We start from the raw sequence: 22,034 nt of genomic DNA on the forward strand, positions 1-22,034 counted from the left end.
CGGCCCAAGGCTTCTTCCAGGTGGGGCCTGATGGTCGGCCCAGCCCGTTCTGGCGCAGGCGAGTGTTTATAGTGGCGCCATCTGTGTGTGTGTGTGTGTGTGTGTGTGTGTGTGTGTGTGAGAGAGAGAGAGAGAGAGAGAGAGAGAGAGAGAGAGAGAGAGAGAGAGAGAGAGAGAGAGAGAGAGAGAGAGAGAGAGAGAGAGAGAGAATGAGGATTTTTTTTCTATATATATATACTAGATTTTTCAGTGACTTTCTTTCGCCTATCATTCATATCATACGTCACTTATGTATATTTTTTCTATATTTACTTGATGTTTTATTGACTATTCCGTGTATCATTTTTGTTTTTATATACCGATATACTAGATTTTTCATTGACTCTTTCTTTCGTCTATCACGCTTATCATATTTTTCCGCCGTTCCTCACACGTTCTCACAATGTCCCTGTCAAGGCCTAACAGGAACTTCTTGTATATAGGAACAAAGCCCATACAGTTCCAGTACGTGCTTTGTTCCCCGGTAACCTTATGCCCGACACACCTGGTAGACGAAGCGGCGCACCAGGTGTGTATGGTTTACCTACTTTCATGGCACATTTTTTTTTTTTTACAGCAGAGGAGACAGTGCAAGGGCGTTCCAGAGTTTACCAGCGTGAGGGATGAAAGAGTGAAGATGCTGGTTAACTCTTGCATAAGGGGTTTGGACAGTACAGGGATGAGCTTGATCAGAAAGTCGTGTGAGGCGAGGCCGCAGGGGGAGGGGAGGCATGCAGTTAGAAAGTTCAGAAGAGCTACGGGGCAGAGGTGGCGTGTGAATGACAATGCTGAACTTACCGTGTCTGAGCCTCCATATTTGTTGGCTTTGTCTTGTTCTGGACTCTTTACGCGCGTTTGTGTGAGTCACATGCTGGACAAGCGATCGCCAGCCAGTACACTTCCAGAGAGGTTTGAAGCTCGTTTAACTGATCTCTGGGATGGGAGTTCACACACTACACACATTCCCATCCCTCTCGCTCAAGGGGGGACAGTAACAGCTCCTTGTCAGCAGGATTTTTTTTTCTGTGTGTGTGTGTGTGTGTGTGTGTGTGTGTTGAGTCATATCCATTATTTGTTTGCATGTTGCGTATTTCTCCTCTTATTGCGCTATTCGCCTAATTATCATATTAATTGTTATCGATAATACTATAATCATGATCCTATTTTTCTATTATTATCATCACTATCATTAGAATTGCCATTATAAGTATTAATATATATACTGCTACTGGCTTTTGCACTCTCTCTCTCTGTCTGTCTGTCTGTCTGTCTGTCTGTCTGTCTGTCTGTCTGTCTGTCTGTCTGTCTGTCTGTCTGTCTGTCTGTCTGTCTGTCTGTCTGTCTGTCTGTCTGTCTCTCTCTCTCTCTCTCTCTCTCTCTCCCCACACACACACACACACACACACACACAAACACACAGCTCCCACCCCCTGTACTGTGGTGCTTCACACACATAGTTTTTCTGCACTTGATCCTAAGGCCTGAAGACTTTTTTTCTGCCTTGGTGACGCACACGAACAGTGGAGGTGTTGAGGTGGAGGCGTCGCCGCCGCCCTCACTCGGCGTAAACTTGTGTAATACGACAATGCAAGAGTTGGATGGGCGAGTGAGTAAATATATAATAATAACAATTTCAATAATAAAAATCATATTAATAATAATACTGAAACGATTTTTTTTTACAACAAAGGAGACAGCTCAAGGGCACAAAAAAGGAAACAATAATAAAGAAGCCCGCTACTCGCTGCTCCTACAAAAAAAATCAAAAGAGGTGGCCGAAAGAGAGGTCAATATCGGGAGGAGAGGTGACCAGATACCAGTTATCATTATTATTATTATAACTGTACTATATTTTTATTACTATTACTTACACTAACTACAATTGTCAAGATTTCAAAACGTCGCTAATGTACGTGTGTATGATTACCATCCTAATATAATTATTCCCATCACAGACGTAATACATGTCCACAACTAACGTTTTGCCTTACTTGACTTGAAATTTTTGGTATACTCATCAAAATTTCATTCAGAGAGAGAGAGAGAGAGAGAGAGAGAGAGAGAGAGAGAGAGAGAGAGAGAGAGAGATCGTCAAAATATCAATCAGTCTCTTGCACTCAAAAGGTTAGGGGTAATTATAATATTTTGATATCTAAGTTGCTTAATTCAAATATACTTCACTACCGTCAGTAATAATTATTAAGCGTCACGAGTCAATTGCTATTTTACGAAGCTCTCATGAACCAAACGCTACCGCTATTTTTTTGCTCCGTCTGTTATGCACGGAAATTTCCATGCATAACACGTGATTTTTGTTGGCTTGTTTGCTTTTCCCATCACACTGATAAATTGGAACCATATTGCGGTCCGATTCCCTCCTAGCTGTCATCACACACACACACACACACACACACACACACACGGCCCCAGCGATGCGCAGTAAACACGTCCGAACAATACTCGGTCTCGCCTCAATCTTGCCACGTTCCGTCTCACCATGATATCACGCACCGATCTTGCTTTTCATCACATAAACTAACAATTTTTCAGTTTTTTTTCTTTAGTTTCATATCCTACTATTGCAGTGTTTCTTTTTTTTGTCTACTTATCTTACTTTTCTCTTACTTTTCCCAATCTGTTAACCACTTGGGATATTAGATTTTGCTTTTCATCACATAAACTAACAATTTTTCAGTTTCTTTCTTTAGTTTCATATCCTACTATTGCAGTGTTTCTTTTTTTTGTCTACTTATCTTCCTTTTCTCTTACTTTTCCCAATCTGTTAACCATGATATCACGCACTACTCACTTGGGATATCAGATCTTGCTTTTCATCACATAAACTAACAATTTTTCAGTTTTTTTTTCTTTAGTTTCATATCCTACTATTGCAGTGTTTCTTTTTTTTTGTCTACTTATTTTCCATTTTTCTTACTTTTCCCAATCTATTCTCTCTTTTAAGTCAAACATCTTCTTTACTTCACCTTATTTCCTGCTATTCCTGTATTTCGGTAATTTAACCCGGTCGCTGCCAGGATCATGTTTCTTAAAGGCCCCTCTAAGCTCAAATAATGAGGAAAAAAATCATCACTCACGCAAACCATTTCATAATATATATCAACGCATTTGTGATCAGTTTATGCATCATCTATTTTTTGGGGTTTATATCATGGCACAAATTTGGCCCGTCGCTGGTATACGGTCAATGAACCCATATCGTCGACTCCCTATCACCTCTCTTGTGTATACGCACTTATTTTTCGTAAGACGTGGCTCCTCCGCTCGTAAAACTGTATTTACCATATGTTACTCGCCGATGCGTAGTAGCAAATTCGTAGCTGAGTCACAAGTCACGTGCACAGCAAACAAATTAAAGGTTCTTCGTAGTCAATGACACATCCGTTTAAACACAAAGAAAAAAAATATGAACAGTAAAAGGTCAGAGAACGTTGAAAATTCTGAAGCACCTGTATAAATTAGTAAACTGTTTAAAAAAGAATAATTATAAATGGATAGAACTCTTCTTAAAAAACAACTAGCGACTGAGAGGCTTCCGCAAGTAGTCGCAATCACCCAAACCACAAATAAATATAACCCACCGAAGGAACAACAAACAAATTAAAGGTTCTTCGTAATCACTGACACATCCGTTTAAACACAAAGAAATATTCCCCAATACTCAGCCATAAAAAAGCCACGAAAAAAAAATATGAACAGAAGAAGGTCTGAGAACGTTGAAAATTCTGAAGCACCTGTATAAATGAGTACAGTGATTAAAAAAAAATTAATTGTAAATGGATAGAACTCCTCTTAAAAAATAACTAGCGACTGAGAACCTTCTGCAAGTACCTAGTCGCAATCACCCAAGCCACAAATAAATAACCCACCGAAGGAACCAAATCTGAACCCAACCATTAACCAGAGATAGCTAACCATAAATAATTAACCATATATAAAAGTGAACCGCAAGAAACCCAATATAACATCGTATAAACCTAAGTCTATATATACCAAGTCAAGTCACTGCTTCAAAACTGCGACCGGTACGCGCAGGAGGCGGTTTGGGGGCGGAGCAGCGGGATGACGTCACTTGAAGCCAAAAAAAAAAAATACCCGCCAGTTCAGGGGTGACTAAAGTTGGGGCCGTATGTTTACTCTGGATGTGCATTCTCGCCTTCTTTCACAGCGCGTTCAGGCAAGCCACTGACGAAAAAATGTCTTTTTATTGTGCTATTGCGTGACTGTAATTCCAATGCCTACAAACGGCGGTGTGGGGTGTGAGGGAGGGCATGTTGAAGTGATTGATTTAAATTAGTCCGCCTTACTTCGTTTTCACTAAATCCCTGTTTCTACATTCTCTAGTTTGGCTCCAAGCAGTGTCACGCATAAACCACGCCTCGGCCGTGTCTCCTCCCACAAACCTGCGTATGACTTGACTTGGTGTATATAGACTAAGCCAAGGCCAAGCTGAACATCCTCAAACGAACCCAACATAACATAACCTGAACCACTGAACTCCCAGGTGAGGACACAAAGGGTGGACTGCGCCGAACTTACCTGTGGGTGGGGAAGGCTTCAGGTGTGTGGGCCATAAACACGGCGAGTGGGCGGTGGTGGAGTGAGTGGGGCGGGGCGAGGGTGTGAAGGGGTGTAAGGGTGGGTGAGGCAGTCCAGGACCCTTACACACTACTGCATAGCTTCACTTGCATAGACGCGGCCACGCACACGCACATACACAGGTACACAAACAGGCGTAGAGATACATATACAGGTCACAGGTTTTCTATACTTAATTCCGTCATCCCGTTTTCTTCGTATACAAAAATCTTCCGCAGTTCTGTAACTCGGTGTTTGATTTTCCCGATGACAACTTATTGCACTAATGTCACGTGTAGACATCCGTTTGAGTGTGTTGTGTAGGTGTGGGTGTGTTTCCAGCAGTTCCTCCGAGCACACGCACGCGCACACACAACGCAGTCCGTCCTCTCTGCTTCACTTATAGGCCTACACTCCTGCGGTAAGAAAACTGTAAACTTAGGTACAATACTTTCTCTTGGTCACGAAACTTCACTGGACCAAACGAGACGTGACCACAAAATAAAACTGTTTGTCACACCTTTTGTTCTCCTTTCCACACATTTCTTAACCATGAAGAGAAAAAATGAGCGCACAGATTTATCACGACGAACAAGATGAACACTCCTCGCTGCTTCACTTACACTCCTGCTGTAAGAAAACTGTAAACTTAGGTACCATACTTTCTCTTGGTCACGATACTTCACTGGACCAAACCAGACATGACCACAAAATAAAACTGTCGCCCAAGTTCACATATTTGACAAGGCCTTCGTATGAGTTTAGGGCATTTCCAGTAGTAGTTTTATGACCCTGGTGGTAGTCTGGCCCTTCTTCTGTACCCTGAGCCTAAATAAACACTAGAATCTGATTGATCCCTTCTTTGATAGTTATAAATAGCTGATGTGAGAAGCGAAAGTGTCTTGTAATACCAGCAAAAGGGTCGTCTTCTAAAACATTTCGTCGCCAAAGTTCACATATTTGACAAGGCTTTCGTAGGAGTTTAGGGCATTTCCAAGAGTAGTTTTATGACCCTGGTGGTAGTTTGGCCCTTCTTCAGAAGCATGAACCTAAAGAAACACTCATAAGAACCCGATTGATCCCCTCTCTGACCTTTAGAAATACCGACCTGTTTGTCACATCTTTTGTTCTCCTTTCCACAAATTTCCTAACCAAAAAGAAAAAAATGAACGCACCGATTTATCACGACGAACAAGATAAACAAAAAAATACACTATACCCGAATTCATTTCTCCCAATCGTCTCATAAACCCCAAGAAATAAGCAGTTTTGGGAAGTGTTCAATTATCCTCGACATGGAAAGCGGACATTTGAACGCAGCTTCATTGTAACACTCGAAGCATCAATCCGAAGCTCCAGGACGGAAACGATAGGTCCAGCCCTTGTCCAAGTCCCATTACCCGACTAATTTGGCGAAGCAAGATATGGCGGTGGAGTTAGGCGGTTGTGGTGGTGGTCGTGGGATGGGGGGAGGGAGAGAGAGGGGGAGAGAGAATGGGAAAGGGAGATGGAGGGAGAAGGGGGAGAGAGAGAGAGAGAGAGAGAGAGAGAGAGAGAGAGAGAGAGAGAGAGAGAGAGAGAGAGAGAGAGAGAGAGAGAGAGAGAGAGAGAGAGAGAGAGAGAGAGAGAGAGAGAATTTACATAGATTTACATAGAAAATCAGACCACACAGACCCCATGGTCCAGACTAGGTGGCCTGTCCTTAAACCCAAGTGATTCTACATTAATCAGATGGCTCCAAAACGTTGCATTTCAACTCTAGTTAATATTAACTTGAAGGAAGTGACGGTCAGAGAGAGAGAGAGAGAGAGAAATAACTGACAGTACAATAATGAAAGGAGGAAAGGGAAGGTTGGTATCAAACAGTGAAGGGGAAAAAAACTGTTGGTTATTATGATCAAAAGGGTGAGTGAGGAGAGAGGAAGAGGAGGAAGGGAACAAGAAAAATAAAAACGAGAGAAACCATAGAATTGCGGATAACGTAGCAGAATGAAATACGGTACAAAATTACGATAAACCAACCAACAACGCCAACGACAATAACAGCAAAAATGACAACAACACAAGAGAAATAAAAACGAGAGAAACCATAGAATTGCGGATAACGTAGCAGAATAAAACACGGTACAAAATTACGATAAACCAACCAACAACGACAATAACAACAGCAACAACAACAGCAAAAATGACAACACAAGCGCAATAAAAACCAGAGAAGCCATAGAATTGCTGATAATGTCAAAATTACGATAAATCAACGGGCTTTTTTTTTCTATCAGGCTTTTTTTTTTCATTATTATTTTTTACGCCCTTCCACAGTCTCCTCTACTGTAACAACGTCAATAACAACAACAGCAACAACGGCACAAATAACAACAACACAGGTGACAAGAGAGACAAGGAGTGAGTGATTGAGGTTAGGCGCCGCAACAGCCAGGCTCATATGGCGCCGAGAAAGACAAAGAATAGCACCAACCTTTTTTTATGTTTTTACCTTTCCCCTTATCTTCTGCCTTGTTTACCTTCGTCACCTGCCCTAATTAAGATTTTTATCCCCCATTTCGTTTACCTGCGACGAAGAGGGAAAGCAAATGAAGGGGACGCAGAAGGAGAGAAGCGAGACAAGTGGATTAGGAAACACACCTGTCACCTGGCAATTGAAATATCCATAATTCAACACCTGAGAGAGAGAGAGAGAGAGAGAGAGAGAGAGAGAGAGAGAGAGAGAGAGAGAGAGAGAGAGAGAGAGAGAGAGAGAGAGAGAACCTACAGACAGACAGACAGACAGAGACAGGCAAACTAGGAAGGAAAATTATACTCAACGGACAAATGATGATCCCTTAAAAATACGTAAAAGGGAAAAAAGGAAAGGCGACATTTAAAGCGGCCAGCAAGTCTATAAAAAGTCTAAAGAAAGGAAATCAATAAGAAATGAATGGTGAAGAAAAAACGATGATGGGTGTCGAAAAAAGATGCCAGATTTTCATTTTTATTTTCTTAGAATTGCTGATAGACTGATTCTCTCTCTCTCTCTCTCTCTCTCTCTCTCTCTCTCTCTCTCTCTCTCTCTCTCTCTCTCTCTCTCTCTCTCTCTCTCTCTCTCTCTCTCTCTCTCTCTCTCTCTCTCTCTCTCTCTCTCTCTCTCTCTCTCTCTCTCTCTCTCTCTCCCTACTATCTTTTTCAATCCTCTGGTGTCAGATAATAAATAAAAAAACTTGTCCCAGGTCACTCAAAACAATCATATCATAAATCTAGCAATGAAGTTACGCTCGACCAAAAAGACAGAGATGAAGAAAGACCGAGGCGGGAAAATTTGAGTGACGAGATTGAAAAAAAAAAGTCCAGGATAATAAAAAAAGAATCTAACAAAAGGGTGTCCTAGGAAGTGATCTGGGACGCGATAAAGGGATTGGATGAGCTCACAGGGGATTACAGGGGAAGGGGGGAAGAGAGAGAGAGAGAGAGAGAGAGAGAGAGAGAGAGAGAGAGAGAGAGAGAGAGAGAGAGAGAGAGAGAGAGAGAGAGAGAGAGAGAGAGAGAGAGAGAGAGAGAGAGAGAGAGAGACAGACACACACACACACACACACACACACACACACACACACACACACACACACACACACACACACACAGAGAGAGAGAGAGAGAGAGAGAGAGAGAGAGAGAGAGAGAGAGAGAGAGAGAGAGAGAGAGAGAGAGAGAGAGAGAGAGAGAGACCGAGGCTTCGCACTCAGCTTTAATATCGTGACGTCAACAACTGCAACAATTTCAACAGGATAGCCGTGTAATTCTTGACTGACTTTAACATAACACGCCTACAAATCAAATATATCTGAATTGCCTGCCTAACCTGACCTAACTTAACCTAACCTAAAAAAACAAATATATCCTGTCTGTCTAATCTAACTTAACCTGACCTAAAAAAACAAATATATCCTGTCTGTGTAATCTTACTTAACCTGACCTAAAAAAACAAATATATCCAGTCTGTGTAATCTAACTTAACCTGACCTAAAAAAACAAATATATCCTGTCTGTGTAATCTTACTTAACCTGACCTAAAAAAACAAATATATCCCGTCTGTGTAATCTAACTTAACCTGACCTAAAAAAAACAAATATATCCCGTCTGTGTAATCTAACTTAACCTGACCTAAAAAAACAAATATATCCCGTCTGTCTAATCTAACTTAACCTGACCTAAAAAAACAAATATATCCTGTCTGTGTAATCTAACTTAACCTGACCTAAAAAAACAAATATATCCTGTCTGTCTAATCTAACTTAACCTGACCTAAAAAAACAAATATATCCCGTCTGTGTAATCTAACCATACCTTACCTAAAAAAACTAATATATCCCGTCTGTCTAATCTAACTTAACCTGACCTAAAAAAAACAAATATATCCCGTCTGTCTAATCTAACTTAACCTGACCTAAAAAAAACAAATATATCCCGTCTGTCTAATCTAACTTAACCTGACCTAAAAAAACAAATATATCCTGTCTGTCTAATCTAACTTAACCTGACCTAAAAAAACAAATATATCCCGTCTGTGTAATCTAACTTAACCTGACCTAAAAAAACAAATATATCCCGTCTGTGTAATCTAACTTAACCTTACCTAAAAAAACTAATATATCCTGTCTGTGTAATCTAACTTAACCTAACCTAAAAAAACAAATATATCCCGTCTGTCTAATCTAACTTAACCTGACCTAAAAAAAACAAATATATCCCGTCTGTCTAATCTAACTTAACCTGACCTAAAAAAACAAATATATCCTGTCTGTCTAATCTAACTTAACCTGACCTAAAAAAAACAAATATATCCCGTCTGTCTAATCTAACTTAACCTGACCTAAAAAAACAAATATATCCTGTCTGTGTAATCTAACTTAACCTGACCTAAAAAAACAAATATATCCTGTCTGTGTAATCTAACTTAACCTGACCTAAAAAAACAAATATATCCCGTCTGTCTAATCTAACTTAACCTGACCTAAAAAAACAAATATATCCCGTCTGTGTAATCTAACTTAACCTGACCTAAAAAAAACAAATATATCCCGTCTGTGTAATCTTACTTAACCTGACCTAAAAAAACAAATATATCCCGTCTGTGTAATCTTACTTAACCTGACCTAAAAAAACTAATATATCCCGTCTGTCTAATCTAACTTAACCTGACCTAAAAAAACAAATATATCCTGTCTGTGTAATCTAACTTAACCTGACCTAAAAAAACAAATATATCCCGTCTGTGTAATCTAACTTAACCTAACCTAAAAAAACTAATATATCCCGTCTGTCTAATCTAACTTAACCTGACCTAAAAAAACAAATATATCCTGTCTGTCTAATCTAACTTAACCTGACCTAAAAAAACTAATATATCCCGTCTGTGTAATCTAACTTAACCTTACCTAAAAAAACAAATATATCCTGTCTGTCTAATCTAACTTAACCTGACCTAAAAAAACAAATATATCCTGTCTGTGTAATCTTACTTAACCTGACCTAAAATTATCTATATATCCTGTCTGTGTAATCTAACTTAACCTGACCTAAAAAAAACAAATATATCCCGTCTGTCTAATCTAACTTAACCTGACCTAAAAAAACAAATATATCCTGTCTGTGTAATCTTACTTAACCTGACCTAAAATTATCTATATATCCTGTCTGTGTAATCTTACTTAACCTGACCTAAAAAAACAAATATATCCCGTCTGTCTAATCTAACTTAACCTGACCTAAAAAAAAAAATATATCCTGTCTGTGTAATCTAACTTAACCTGACCTAAAAAAACAAATATATCCCGTCTGTCTAATCTAACTTAACCTGACCTAAAAAAAAATATATATCCTGTCTGTGTAATCTTACTTAACCTGACCTAAAATAATCTATATATCCTGTCTGTGTGATCTAACCATACCTTACCTAAAAAAACAAATATATCCTGTCTGTGTAATCTTACTTAACCTGACCTAAAATAATCTATATATCCTGTCTGTGTAATCTAACCATACCTAACCTAACCTACCCTACCCTACCTTACCCAACCCTAACCTAACCTAAAAAAAAAACAAATAAATCTGAACTTGACATATCGTAACCCAACTCAAACGTGTGTAACATGCCTACAAAAGTTAAATTTATACCATTTTTATCTGTCAATGTCCCGGGTACAAAGGAAAGCCTGATATAACCTACAAACCAACATAACCTTCTTTTATCTGCCTATCGTGGATACCTACAAACCAACATATCTTTACCTTCCTTTATCTGCCTAGCCTGGATACAAAGGATATTCTTCGGTAACCCGGATGTCACACCGGCCCTGTGTCTCGCTGTGAATGAGATCTTACCCACGACAAGGTTAATGACCAATGAGACGGAGATGAACAACGAGACCACGCGCAGGTTAGTGTATGGTCCCAACCTTACCTTTCCTATACTGGCTAACCTAACAAAACTTAACCCACTTTTGCCAGATTGTCGTACTCAGAGCCTAATATTTACCGGTTTCTGACGCCTAACTATTGCCAAGCCATTGAACTGTTAACTTCGCCATAAAACCACGTTACCTACCCCTAACACGATGATCCAAGTAACCTAACCCAGCCAGAAAACTCTGCCTGATAAAAAAATAACATCAAATTTATCATCTAATGTATCCTAAACTGACCATTTTCTTATATCTTTCTTTCCTACGACAACTAATACGCCGATTCCCAGAACAAAATCAGCTCAGCCAATCCTGCCTGATAACATAATCCAGTAACTTTATATAGTGCATCATAATCAGACTATTTTTTTATATCTTTTCTCACCTGCCTCATATACGCACTTTACTAAACACTAACTAATACATTGATTCTAACATTAAAACCATCTTCCTTACCTGGCTTATATATGCACATTAAACACTAACTAATACATTGATTCTAACATTAAAACCATCTTTTTTACCTGCCTCATATATGCACTTTACTAAACACTAACTAATACATTGATTCTAGCATTAAAACCATCTTCTTCACCTGCCTCATATATGCACTTTACTAAACACTAATACATTGATTCTAACATTAAAACCATCTTCCTTACCTGCCTCATATATGCACTTTACTAAACACTAACTAATGCATTGATTCTAACATTAAAACCATCTTTCTTACCTGGCTTATATATGCACATTAAACACTAACTAATACATTGATTCTAACATTAAATTCATCTTTCTTACCTGCCTCATATATGCACTTTACTAAACACTAACTAATACATTGATTCTAACACTAAAACCATCTTTCTTACCTGGCTTATATATGCACATTAAACACTAACTAATACATTGATTCTAACACTAAAACCATCTTTCTTACCTGGCTTATATATGCACATTAAACACTAACTAATACATTGATTCTAACATTAAAACCATCTTTCTTACCTGGCTTATATATGCACATTAAACACTAACTAATACATTGATTCTAACATTAAAACCATCTTCCTTACCTGCCTCATATATGCACTTTACTAAACACTGACTAATACATTGATTCTAACACTAAAACCATCTTCCTTACCTGCCTCATATATGCACTTTACTAAACACTAACTAATACATTGATTCTAACATTAAAACCATCTTTTTCACCTGCCTCATATATGCACTTTACTAAACACTAACTAATACATTGATTCTAACACTAAATTCATCTTTCTCACCTGCCTCATATATGCACTTTACTAAACACTAACTAATACATTGATTCTAACACTAAATTCATCTTTCTCACCTGCCTCATATATGCACTTTACTAAACACTAACTAATACATTGATTCTAACACTAAATTCATCTTTCTCACCTGCCTCATATATGCACTTTACTAAACACTAACTAATACATTGATTCTAACATTAAAACCATCTTTCTTACCTGGCTTATATATGCACATTAAACACTAACTAATACATTGATTCTAACATTAAAACCATCTTCCTTACCTGCCTCATATATGCACTTTACTAAACACCAACTAATACATTGATTCTAACATTAAAACCATCTTCCTTACCTGCCTCATATATGCACTTTACTAAACACTAACTAATACATTGATTCTAACATTAAAACCATCTTTCTTACCTGCCTCATATATGCACTTTACTAAACACTAACTAATACATTGATTCTAACATTAAAACCATCTTTCTTACCTGCCTCATATATGCACTTTACTAAACACTAACTAATACATTGATTCTAACATTAAAACCATCTTCCTTACCTGCCTCATATATGCACTTTACTAAACACCAACTAATACATTGATTCTAACATTAAAACCATCTTCCTTACCTGCCTCATATATGCACTTTACTAAACACCAACTAATACATTGATTCTAACATTAAAACCATCTTCCTTACCTGGCTTATAATTATATGCACATTAAAACCGCCTTTTTTTACCTGGTTTATATATGCACATTAAACACAGACTAATACACTCATTCCTCCAACAAAACAAGCTGAACGAATACTGCTTGATAACACAATAACTATCGGGTTTACTGTATTTTACGTTTACTTCACCAACTTGTATATGCAAATTAAGCACGACCCAATACGATGACACGAATATTAAAACGTACCAAACTAAACCTGTAAGATAAGATAAGACGACGCTTTCTGGTTGTAATTCGACCGTTTTATATTGCTGCAACCTAACTCACCACTTAAAGCGATGATGTCTGATATATTAAAATTGGATCGTTTAATATTGTTGCCAACCTCAACTATACCTATAATTCATCACCTAACACACTGTTAAAGAAAAAACTAGGCGAACAAAACACGTATAAGACAGAACTTTTTTTTTTCTTGTCTATAACAATCAGACCTTTTTGTTATAAGTCTTTTCATCTACTTAATATATGCACACACTACACTAATACACTAACACAATACACTAACTAATTCACTGATACTAATACACTAACACAATACACTAACTAATTCACTGATACTAATACACTAACACTAATACACTAACTAATTCACTAATACTAATACACTAACACAATACACTAACTAATTCACTAATACTAATACACTAACACTAATACACTAACACTAATACACTAACACTAATACACTAACTAATTCACTAATACTAATACACTAACACTAATACACTAACACAATACACTAACTAATTCACTAATACTAATACACTAACACTAATACACTAACACAATACACTAACTAATTCACTAATACTAATACACTAACACTAATACACTAACACTAATACACTAACAAATTCACTAATACTAATACACTAACACTAATACACTAACACTAATACACTAACACAATACACTAGCTAATTCACTAATACTAATACACTAACACTAAACACTAACACTAATACACTAACAAATTCACTAATACTAATACACTAACACTAATACACTAACACTAATACACTAACACAATACACCAACTAACACCAATACACCAACCTAATACACTAACACTAATACACTAACAAATTCACTAATACTAATACACTAACACTAATACACTAACACAATACACTAACTAATACACTAACACTAATACACTAACACTAATACACTAACACAATACACTAACTAATACACTAACACTAATACACTAACACTAATACACTAACACAATACACTAACTAATACACGAACACTAATACACTAACACTAATACACTAACACTAAGCCACTTGCACCAATTCACTAACACTTAACACACTAACACTAACACACGAACGTTATTACACTAACACTGAATCCTTAATTACGAGCAATACGAGACAACGTACTAGATAAAACTTGCCCGATAAGATAACACAACAGCTTCCCGTGGTACATCATAACAAAATCCCACTAGTGCCTTAACAAAGATAGTACAGTTTTCTTGCATAACTCAACCACCAACACCTTATCGTACAACACCCTAATCTACGTGTGTGTGTGTGTGTGTGTGTGTGTGTGTGTGTGTGTGTGTGTGTGTGTGTGTGTGTGTGTGTGTGTGTGTGTTTTGTTTGTTTGTTTTATATTTACACTCGTCTTTCTCCCGTGAACCCATCCTCAAGAAAAACAACTTTATATAATGGAGCGGAGATGAGCACTGAGGCCACGCGCACCTATAGCGTATATCCCCAACTTTACCTTAGCTACCATTTTCTGTATCTCACGTAACAGCCAACAACGCCCTTATTTAAAGACTAGCACAACAGCCTGATCGTATCCACTTATATAATTCATCCATATCACTTTTTTGTCTATCATTCTTACTTGAACCGAACCTCAACATTTATCTAACCTAACCTAACCTATCTACCGAATCCCATTGTCTACATCTGACCCATCACCACAACAACCTGATCGTATCCACTTATATAATTCATCCATTTCACGTTTTTTGTCTATCATTCTTACTTGAACCGAACCTCAACATTTATCTTACCTAACCTAACCTATCTACCGAATCCCATTGTTTACATCTGACCCATCACCCAAAAACAACACCTAGTAACAGCAACCTGATCGTATCCACTTATATAATTCATCCTCATCACTGTTTTTGTCTATCATTTTTACTTGAACCAAACTTCAACATCATTTATCTAACCTAACCTAACCTAACCTATCTACTGAATCCCATTGTCTACAGCTCACCCATCACCCACAACAACTTTAATTAACGACTACCACAACAACCTGACCGTGTTCACTGATATAATTTACCCACAACACTTTTTTTTTAGTCTATCCTTCCTCCGTTAATCTCAACAAATTTAACCTTACCTAACCTAACCTATCACCTACTAGACTCCCATTGCATCCCACGCATCACCCACATCCCCGTCATGTAACCTTGTGCAGTGTTTTCAATTGTTCATGTTTCCTCTTGTCCGTGTCTTGTGCATCTTCATTGTTAACTTTTCTTGTTACTCGTTTATCTTCCACTGTCTGTCCTCGTATTGCTACAGTTCTCTTCTAAATATTGTTCTACATATACATTTATGTGTCTTGTACATGTCATTGAGCCAACCTCCCCTAACTTATGTACTGGACCCATTGGCTGGTATTTTAAGACACTTTCGCTTCTCACATCAGCTATTTATAAAGGTCAAAGAAGGGGTCAGTCGGGTTCTAATGAGTGTTTCTTCAGGTTCACGGTTCAGAGGAAGGGTCAAACTACCACCAGGATCATAAAACTACTCCTGGAAATGCCCACAACTCCTACGAAAGCCTTGTCAAATATGTGTTCCTGGGCGCCGAAATGTCTTTAAATACGACTCATTGTCTGCTTCCACATCCACCTCGTCTAACCTAACCTGGCATAAATTATATCTACCGGACCCCATTGCCTGCACCCAACGCACCACCCACATCCACCTTTAACAAGCACAAACATCTGGCGGCGTCCCTGGCCCCGCAGACGCATTCTGATTTCCTGAAAGACAACCACCTCCGCTAACCAGCCCAGTCAAAACAACATAGCGCTTAACTACTCGGTGTGTGTGTGTGTGTGTGTGTGTGTGTGTGTGTGTGAGAGAGAGAGAGAGAGAGAGAGAGAGAGAGAGAGAGAGAGAGAGAGAGAGAGAGAGAGAGAGAGAGAGAGAGAGAGAGAGAGTCAGTCGGTCAGTCAGTTAGTTAGTCAGGCGCGCACACCACACACACACACACACATATACAAACTGACAGCTAGGCGGAAAAGTATGTACATACTACATAGATACCTGTTTAGACCAGATACACAGGCAGACATAGAGACAGGAAGACGGACACGATCGTAATGCGCGCGCACACACACACACACACACACACACACACACACACACACACACACACACACTAAACACAACGAGAGTGAAACTTAAAGGAAAAACACTAAACAACTAATGTCTTACGAAGAGAAAAAAAAAGTCTTCGGTCGATAAAGAAAGTCAGGTACAGCAGGTGAGCGACGATGAGGCAGCAAGGTGAGCAACTCTACTGAACTTACCTAACAACGCCAACCTTGACAGTTTCATTGCCGAGAGAGAGAGAGAGAGAGAGAGAGAGAGAGAGAGAGAGAGAGAGAGAGAGAGAGAGAGAGAGAGAGAGAGAGAGAGAGAGAGAGAGAGAGAGAGAGAGAGAGAGAGAGAGAGAGAGAGAGAACAATATAGGATTCCTGCAACTTCATTCAGGTTGGTTTTTAAAGATACTGAACGCCACAGCGACAACCTAAGGGTACGATATTATGAAATCTCTTATCGGAATTATTATCATACAAATGCAATGATGTGAGGAAGGAGGGAAGGAGGGGAGAGGGGGATAGAGTGAGCGAGGGATAGAGTGAGCGAGGGATAGAGTGAGTTGGGGAGAAAGAAATGAAGGCTGTAAAGGAGATTAAATTGGGTCGTATAATAAGACATTTTGCAGCCCAAGAACACATATTTGACAAGGCTTTCGTAGGAGTTGTGAGCATTTTCAGGAGTAGTTTTATGACCCTGGTGGTAGTTTGACCCTTCCTCTTTACCATGAACCTGAAGAAACACTCATTAGAACCCTACTGACCCCTTCTTTTACCTTTAGAAAGAGCTGATGGATAGAGTGAGATTAGAAAGAGCTGAGGGATAGAGTGAGCGAGGGATAGAGAGAGTGAGTTGGGGAGAAAGAAATGAAGGATGTAGATTAAATTGGGTCGTATAATAAGACATTTTGCAGCCCAAGAACACATATTTGACAAGGCTTTCGTAGGAGTTGTGAGCATTTTCAGGAGTAGTTTTATGACCCTGGTGGTAGTTTGACCCTTCTTCTTTACCACGAACCTGAAGAAACACTCATTAGAACCCTACTGACCCCTTCTTTTACCTTTAGAAAGAGCTGATGTAAGAAGCGAAACTGTCTTTTAATACCGCACTTAATTTAAATTGGTTGGTATTACAAGATACTTTGCCATCTCGCATCAGCTATTCTAAAGGTCGAAGAGGGGGTCAGTCGGGTTCTAATGAGTGTTTCTTTAGGTTCACGGTACAGAAGAAGGGTCACACTACCACCAGGGTCATAAAACTACTGGAAATGCCCACAACTCCTACGAGAGCCTTGACAAATGTGTGTACTTGGGTGAGGAAATGTTTAGAAATAGATGATTACTACTACCCCTCTCTCTCTCTCTCGGTAGCAGCGACGGGCCAAATTTGTGGCTTTACCGTGTAGCAGCGACGGGCCAAATTTGTGCCATGATATAACCCCCCAAAATAGATGGCACATAAACTGATCACAAATGCGTTGATATATATTATGAAATGGGTTGCGTGAGTGATGATTTTTCTCATTTTTCTAGCTTAGAGGGAAGGAAGAGCCTTTAAGAAACTACCGGGTTAACCAGCCAGCCACTCGCTATTACTCAACCGGTCACTCACCCAATTCTTAACATGTTCTCACACACTCATACGAAAGACCATGGAGGTAGAATTGGTGGAGTCGACAAGCCGACGAACACCTGGCATCTCGCCGCAAAAATGACAGCTCGGGCGGATTCACTTTATAGGGCTGATGTCGACTCCACCAATTCTACCTCCATGCGAAAGACACGAGGCGGTGAGTCGGTCCACACAAGGCAGGTTTAGTATACTTAAAACCACCTCCTCCACCTCCTCTCCCTCCACCTCCATCCCCCAGTTCATAAATTCCAAGCCTTGTTAGTCGGTCAGTCAGTCACTCAGTACATTAGCCAGAGTGTAAGTCAATCAGTCACACACACACACACACACACACACACACACACACACACACACACACACACACACAAACACACACAAACACACAATTTTATCACTTGAGAGAAGATTGGACTAAAAATAAGGTGTAAGGACAATGTGGAGGAAAAGGTGGAGGAGGAGGAGGAGTTTTTTTCCCTCGCCTTTGGATGAAGTTCGTAATTGGTGGGGAAATGAACCCTAATTTGTCCTTAAGGTGGGTCGAGAGAGAGAGAGAGAGAGAGAGAGAGAGAGAGAGAGAGAGAGAGAGAGAGAGACTGCAACTAGTAAATGAAAACAATGGTACATATTAAAAAGGAGGAGGAGGAGGAGGAGGAGGAGGAGGTGCAAGACAGGACGCAGCATCGCCGCTCACTGGTGACTAGACAGACTTGGTGGCCCAGTGTCTGGCCAGCTGGGTGGAGCGTGGGATGCCGCCGCCCTCACCGACTGACAGACTGGCTGGCTGACACATTACTTAACTGACTTCCTTACTTGCTGCAGATCAACTGGGTGACTGGATGAAACACTAGTTGACTGAATGACTAACTGTTTAACTTGTTTACTTGTTGATCAGATGGGTGGAACAGTGACTGGCTGACTGACTGACCTGCAGATTGACCGAAAGACTTAATACTGACTGAAAGAAGTGAATTAATCGGTGGCAGAAGAAACTTGTATGAATGTAAGAAGAGATGGGGAAGGGAAGGGAGGGGTTGGAGTAGGTAGGAGGGCGAACAAGAGGAAGAGGGAGATGAACAGGAAGTAAGGAATATTGAATTAGTTGGTGGCTGAGGGAGGGAGGTTGAATGTAGGAAGAAATGGAGAAGGGAAGAGGTAAGGGAAAGGGGTAGGAATGGGGAAACAAGAGGAAGAGGTAAGGGGAAGGGGTAGGAATGGGGAAACAAGAGGAAGAGGTAAAGGGGAATGGGGAAACAAGAGGAAGAGGTAAGGGAAAGGGGTAGGAATGGGGAAACAAGAGGAAGAGGTAAGGGAAAGGGGTAGGAATGGGGAAACAAGAGGAAGAGGTAAGGGAACGGGGTAGGAATGGGGAAACAAGAGGAAGAGGTAAGGGGAAGGGGTAGGAATGGGGAAACAAGAGGAAGAGGTAAGGGAACGGGGTAGGAAGGGGAAAACAAGAGGAAGAGGTAAGGGAAAGGGGTAGGAATGGGGAAACACGAGGAAGAGGTAAGGGGAAGGGGTAGGAATGGGGAAACAAGAGGAAGAGGTAAAGGAAAGGGGTAGGAATGGGGAAACAAGAGGAAGAGGTAAGGGAAAGGGGTAGGAATGGGGAAACAAGAGGAAGAGGTAAGGGGAAGGGGTAGCAAGGGGAAACACGAGGAAGTAGGAGATGAGCAGGAAGTAAGAAACGTTGAGTACTCGTACCCCCTTCTGCTCTATATCCTGCTGAGAGCCCGCTATCCCAAGGCCGCCTGGAGAGTAGGAGAAGGAGGAGGAGGAGGAGGAGGAGGGTGGAGAAGGAAAATAAGAGAGAGAATGATGGGGAATGACTAAGGGAGGAGAAAGAGAAGAAAAAATAAACCGCGACCAGGAAGCGGAGGAGAAAAAATCAATAGTATAAGAGAGAGAGAGAGAGAGAGAGAGAGAGAGAGAGAGAGAGAGAGAGAGAGAGAGAGAGAGAGAGAGAGAGAGAGAGAGAGAGAGAGAGAGAGAGAGAGAGAGAGAGAGAAGGAAAGCAATGGAGGAAGAAATACGAGAAGGAAAGGGAACGAAAGAAAATAGAGAGAGAGAGAGAGAGAGAGAGAGAGAGAGAGAGAGAGAGAGAGAGAGAGAGAGAGAGAGAGAGAGAGAGAGATTAATCAAGACAAGATCGATAAAAAAAAATCCAAGGGTGATGTCAACAGAGGAAGAGATGTAGACGGTAAAAGGAAGTCGATAAAGAGGAAAGATAAGTGGATAAAGAGGAAAGAGAACAGGATAAAGAGGAAAGCTTAGATACAGAAGAGAGAGAAGAGGGAGGAGGGGGGTGAGCGGGTGACTGACAGACAACACATGAGAATAAATAAGTCAGGAATTTGTGGGCGAAGGAATCAACACACGGTCAATCAATGCGTCTGTGTGTGTGTGTGTGTGTGTGTGTGTGTGTGCTGACTAACCAAGCACTGAAAGAGGAAAGAAGTAAAGTGTTGAGCAGGAACTAGATTACTGGGCCATGGTTTCTTCAGGTGACGAGGAGGAGACAGGGAAAAAAATGACACCTTGTGGGCGTAGGACCTGAGCACCGTTATCAAATTATCGTACTCAGCCACTCAACACATCATATTTTTCAGTTTCTGAGTCTATCGTAAATAAACATCAACAAGTAACGCTTTTAACGATAGCTTCAACTGGAATCGCGTTATCTGTGTGGCTACGAGAGGTTTGGGCCTCAGAACTGATGCATGTGATGTTTGGAATACGATAATATGGTAACGCTGGACGTGTTGGGCCAATTTTTTAAACATCTCTGCGCCCAAGAACACGTAATTTACTAGTCTTTCGTGGGAGTTTAGGCGCTGTATTTTAAGACACCATCGCTTCTCGCATCGACTATTTCTAAAGGTCAAAGAGGGATCAATCGAGTTTTCATGAGTGTTTTTAAGGTTCATGGCACAGATGACGGGTCAAACTACCACCAGGGTCATAAAACTACCCCTGGAAAGGCCTACAGCTCCTACGAAAGCCTTGTCAAATATGTGAACTTGGGCGACGAAATGTTTTAAAATACGACCCTCGGGCCTTTCCAGGGGTACTTTTATGACCCTGGTGGTAGTCTGAGCCTTCTTCTGTACCGTGAACCTAAAAGAACACTCATTAGAACTCGATTACCCTCCTTTTTGGGCTTTGGAAATAGTGTGTGTGTGAGGGGTGTGAGCATCTGACAGTACCAACCTGAGAGCCCCTCAAAGGTAGCCGGAAGACAGACTGATACATAGATACAATTAGGACACATACACCACAAATACCGCCATCACCATCACCCCACCAACACACAAACTACCAGAACGACCACCACCCGCGTCCTCACCACTCGCCAGTTCGACAGTCCAACACAGTCATTGTAAGCGCCGAAATCAAACTATATTCTCCAACGATGATCCGTTATTTCTGCTCAGCACCAGACACTAAAGAGATTTCCTGTGTCGTTTTCTACAGTTTCCTTCTTTCTATATCAACGCCAAACACTACACAAGGAATGTTCATTGTATTTTAAGTTCGGTTTTGAGCTTACAAACTTGCTGTACTGGACTGTAAAACTGGTCCTTAGTCTCGCTCTTACACGCCGCCCTTCCCAGTCCCATCACTGTTTTCCAGAGGATGACTGGGGGAGCAGTGCCCTTCGCCGTTAGCCCCACGGGTGATGCAAGCGTTAGTAATACCCCCGCATCCTCCTCCTTGCGTGTCAGGGTAGTTCTCACGTTCCAGCGCTTCAGGTGATGCCCCATGAGCCATCAAAGCCGCCGCCGCCGCCGCAGGAAGAAAACGTGACGTGGCTGACGGACGCGAGGAAAGGCGGCCTGCCCCAAGCCCCTGACAGGCTTCAGGACACACACTGACGGCCAGACTGACAGCACCGCGTCTGACACA

At 40.5% G+C, this 22,034-nt stretch overlaps 1 protein-coding gene and 1 long non-coding RNA gene across 3 annotated transcripts in view; one reads left to right on the plus strand and one right to left on the minus strand.

Moving 5' to 3' along the window:
- Nucleotides 1-22,034, minus strand: part of LOC126988265 (uncharacterized) — a 74,477-nt gene that overhangs the window by 52,121 nt on the left and 322 nt on the right. Inside the window, exon 2 of the mRNA XM_050846321.1 lies at nt 4,597-5,051. The gene's annotated coding sequence lies outside the window, so the exon portion shown is untranslated. The remainder of the gene's footprint in view (nt 1-4,596; nt 5,052-22,034) is intronic.
- LOC126988266 (uncharacterized) lies at nt 19,069-19,989 on the plus strand. Of its 2 annotated transcripts, XR_007741816.1 has the most exons (4): nt 19,069-19,363; nt 19,395-19,474; nt 19,515-19,554; nt 19,635-19,989. It is a non-coding gene; the product is annotated as an uncharacterized LOC126988266 (long non-coding RNA). The 2 variants fall into 2 exon arrangements; XR_007741815.1 differs by having other exon boundaries at nt 19,395-19,554.

The sequence above is a fragment of the Eriocheir sinensis genome, chromosome 68, assembly GCF_024679095.1.
Source record: "Eriocheir sinensis breed Jianghai 21 chromosome 68, ASM2467909v1, whole genome shotgun sequence".
In the NCBI taxonomy this organism is placed as follows: Eukaryota; Metazoa; Arthropoda; class Malacostraca; order Decapoda; family Varunidae; genus Eriocheir; species Eriocheir sinensis.